The sequence below is a fragment of the Cyprinodon variegatus genome, unplaced genomic scaffold, assembly GCF_000732505.1.
Source record: "Cyprinodon variegatus isolate N-32 unplaced genomic scaffold, C_variegatus-1.0 Scaffold496, whole genome shotgun sequence".
NCBI classification, from domain to species: Eukaryota; Metazoa; Chordata; class Actinopteri; order Cyprinodontiformes; family Cyprinodontidae; genus Cyprinodon; species Cyprinodon variegatus.
The window spans coordinates 4531-9129 of record NW_015150949.1 but is presented as its reverse complement, the minus strand read 5'-3'; positions in this window follow the sequence as shown (position 1 = coordinate 9129).

Genomic DNA, 4599 nt, shown 5'->3' with positions numbered 1-4599 from the left:
AAAAGAAGAGATACTTTATGAAGGAAGGCTATACACTTTGTTCTATGCGAGCCTTTTCTTTGTACTTTTATTAATCTGACCCAGTTAAATGCATACAATAAATTAATATAATGGAAAATAAATCAAAGATGAACAACACAAAATAACCAATAACTGAAAACTAAAAACTCACCGTCTCAAAAGGGGAGAACCATTACAGTATCCCCCCTTCAAGGGCAGATACCAGTTGCTCTAGAGCCCAAACACAACAGACATGCAAAAAACAAACACAAAAAAATAAAAGACGAACCAACCCAACCAGGGTGGGCGGATGGGGACCGTGGAAGGAGGGCAAGAAAAAACAAAACCCAGAGTCCAAAACAACCACCAAAGGTGGGCAACTAAGAATCAGGCCGTAGGCCGGCGAGGATGGAGAGTCTCTGGAGGACGTGATGAAGCAGGGCCTCTGGAGGACGACCCTGAAGACGGTGACGAAGGGGGACCTGTGGAGGACAGCGTCTCCTCAGCAGGACCCCTCGAGGATGACGTCTCCTTAGCAGGACCCCTCGAGGGCAACGTCTCTGCAGCAGGACCCTAGGGGGGCACCAACTGCTGCACTGCAGACCTGGAGGCCGCAGATTGCTGCACTGGAGACTTTGTAGCCGCAGACGGCGGCTCTGTAATGATGAGGACCATCGACTGTGGCACAGGAATAGAAAAGATACTGAATATTTATATTGTAAAAGCATTGTCCAGTACAATACTACGTTTTAGTTTGTGTTATTTTATATACACTTTCTAAGGTCCACGTTGTATGACCACTTCTACTATAGCCTTTTGCTGATGTAACTATCCAAAATTAAGGGATTTTCTATTCTAGTCTAAAAGCTGCTTAAAATGCAGATAATTAATTCCCCCATTGTGGCACAATACAGGGATACACATTTATTTACGTTTCATTTTCTTTTTCCTAAAACCTTGTTTTCAGGTTTATATTTTTGTTATTAATACCTATTGCCATTTCGCTGAGTCCAGAGTGTGACAATTCCTAGTCATTTTGGTTTGTGGTGTTGTGCAAAAATAATGTCCTGCAGAAAATGAATAGATGGTTAACTAGAACTGGAGTTATAGTTAATTATTTATCCTATTCAACATCGAAGGCAAAATCAATTTAGTGTTCTTAGGTGGATANAACTGTGTAAACAGGCCCCATTTCCGTTTGGGGGGATTCTAAATGAGCCAAAAAGCAGAGACAGGAGCAATTGTCAAACTTTTGGTGTCGATCATTCGATTTCATCCTGGACACTACAGAAAATGGGCTTAAAGTGTAAAAAAACCGAACTTCTCCTTTAAATAACCTGGTTGGAACTGGATCTAACATATGATCTAACATATTGAAGCTCTGTGTGAGCAATCTGTGGCTTTCTGATTTCCTGATCATGACTAGTTTCAGATCACAATGGCCAGCTTCAGATTTTTGGGTTGGTCCTGTTCTGCTCTATTGCCTGTTCTGTTTTTGGACTGTTACCTGGATTCTACCTACAAAATACCTTGGTTCTATCTTCTGAATCCTGCTTGGATGATCTCCTTGGTACCTCTGCATCTCTCTGATCTGGACTACGGCTTCATGACCTGTTCTGGTTTCTGCCTCTGGATCCTCTTGATCTTCAGCATCTGCGCACCTGGAACGCTCTAGGCGGCTTTTAATCAGATTAGTGATTCACATGCTCATTATAGTTCCCTGTCTGAGCCTAGTGATCACTAACCTGAGTGTCTGTTTCTGCAGGGAATCCAGCAAGCCAGTCCCAGCTGATGTCCTGCAAATCCAGAGCTTTTCAATAAAGCAGTATTCCTTTGAACTAACCTTCTCTGTCTGCCCAAATTCAAGGTCCAATTATCTGAGCCTTACACCACTTTCTGCCAGTCTATGTGGGTCATGTTAAATCTAAGATAAGGGAATCTATGATCAGAAAAGAAATATGTTAAATATGGTTTCCACCCACAACAAGTTAAACCAGTTCAGTCATGAGAGAGGATCGATTCATCTGATGGCAAGGCTAAAACCTTGTGAGAATCTGGTGAAGGAAGACAAGTCCACAAATGCTGACAGGTTATGGCTGCTGGAATGGACTGGTACTGTTACAGGGAGAAGAAATTCTTGGAAGACGGACCAGTCTGGCTTGGTTCAGCAGGAACCAAAGGAGAGGTAGAGTGAGGATTTGCTGATATTTGAGCTCTCCGTTTTGTGTGTTGTTTGTAGAGGCATAGATCAATCAGAGTAGCCAGATCCTCTAGCTGCTTGAGAGACTGAGGAGAATCACGGGTGGAGAGTCCATCCTCTATCCTTTTGTTCAGTCTCCCTGTCTGAAATACAGGAGTCCTCTTGATGCCTCCCTACTGGGAGGAACTGGGCAAAATACTTGGATTAATTCCTGTGAACAAAAAAATAAATATAGATGGGTATGCCCTGACTGTGTCAGCCTACATCAGCAAATGCATTGAAGACATCAGCATCACAAAGAACATCTCCATCCGAGCCAACCAATGACCCTGGATGAGTAGGGAAGTTCGGACATCGCTAAAAGCACGGAACTCACCCTTCAAGTCTGACGAAAGGCAGGCAGACTTGAAGGCGAGCCAATTTGAACTGTACCTTAGATCAGCAAAGCTGAACCACACCTGAAAGACCCAGGATCTCTTCCATGATGCCAGCAACACCAGCAGGATGTGGCAAGGCTTCACAGATTACACTGCTTATATTTGATCACCGCTGCCCGTTAAGAAATGGAAATATTATGAAGGTGTACAAAACTAAATTTAGTTTGGCATACACTCATTGTTGACAAAATGACAATAAAAGTTGTTTAAGTCGGTGCTGAACATGGACTCGCATGTGTCTGCACCAAAAAGCATCACATTTTCTGTTTTAGGGTGTTTACTAGTAGAACAGAATATCATGCATGTGGAGGTAGAAAATAAAAAGAGTTAGGCTGAGTCGGGGCTACATGGCGTCAAAGAACCATTTTTTAAAAATTGGATCCAATTTCCATAATTCAAGCCACTGCTTTCAAAGGTCCGACCCCCTCCCTCTTCTGGAGGTAAACATGCAGAGATGCCCAGGCTCAGCAGTTTATAAGTAGTAGTAGTAGAGTAATATAATCAGCAGCAGCACCACCCTGCATGGCTGCTATCTGCATGCGTTGTTGATCCAGAATGGCACAGCTGCAGCACTCAGCCTGATTATAGAGATGAGAGAAAAATGAAGGGTTGCAAGCTGCTGTCCGTTTAATGGGGGCCATCATAACTCTTTCCTTTTTCCAACAAGCAGGTACATTTAACTATTGGTTTTATTTTGTATTACGATTTGTGGTATTTGTTTGTGAAACAGCTTCCATTGATATTCAGCTTTCAGGCAACATTGGGGTTTTGGATTAAATAGTCGTTACAAACATTTAAGCAAATACAACATTTACGGACAGATCTACCAAATAAAGTAAATGATAAAGGTGTGGTTGATTTAATGAGAGAAAATTCCTCATTCCTGAGATCTATATTATCTATATTTTATTACCTATAATATTACCAATACCTTTCTGATCAAATTCTTGAGACACACGTGAAAATATCAAATGGAAGACAAAACAGAGAAGGCAAAAAATCGAACTCTGCATTGAATATAATATAAGATCATTATCAGCAAAGGGGCTTTTAGTTTGTAGCAATGTTGCAGCAAGAGGGTTCCGGGTTTGATTCCCGGCCTGGAGCCTTTGTGCATGGAGTTTGCAGGTTTTCCCTGTGGATGTGATGGTACTTCGGCTTCCTACCACAGTCCAAAAAAATACTGTTAGGTTAACTGCTTTCTCTAAATTGTCCTTAGCTGCATGTGCATGGTTGTATGACTTTCTGTGTCTCTGTGTTGCTCTGCAACTACTGGCGACCTGTCCAAGGTGCACCCCACCTTATGACCATAGACTACCCCCCCGGTGACCCTTACGGAATAAGCAGGAGAAGATGGATGGATGGACATCATTGCTGATAACAATTTACTGTTATGTTGCTAATGGAAACATGGTTAGATGACAAAATATAACACCTTAACTCATTCAGAGTTTAGCCCCTAATTACAATTTTCTAAATGAGAATATGCCCAAAAGGGAGAAAAAATTGCTCTATTTCTCCAAATTAACCATAACAAATCTAGAAAAATGTAAAAACAACTAAGCTTAACCCCCTGCTGTATTGATGTTCTTCCTACAACCCTCCTAGACCATATTTGCAAATCACTATTGCTAAAATAACAGACCAATCTCTAACCTTTCATTCAACAGCAAAATATTGAAAAAGCTGTATTTCAACTGTGAAATAGCTCATTAACAATGAAAAATCTTTCAGTCTGGCTTCCGTCGTCAACACAGCACAAAGACCGACCACATTACATTTACAAAAAACAAATTAGCATATTTGGAAGGCATAAACAATCATTGGACAAATCAATTGAATTCAATTCAGTTTATTTATATAGCGCCAAATTCACAACACATTTCATCTCAAGGCACTTTCCAGTTAACCAGATCATCCAGTCAGATTGATTCAAAGATTTCTATCTAAGGAAAACCAGCT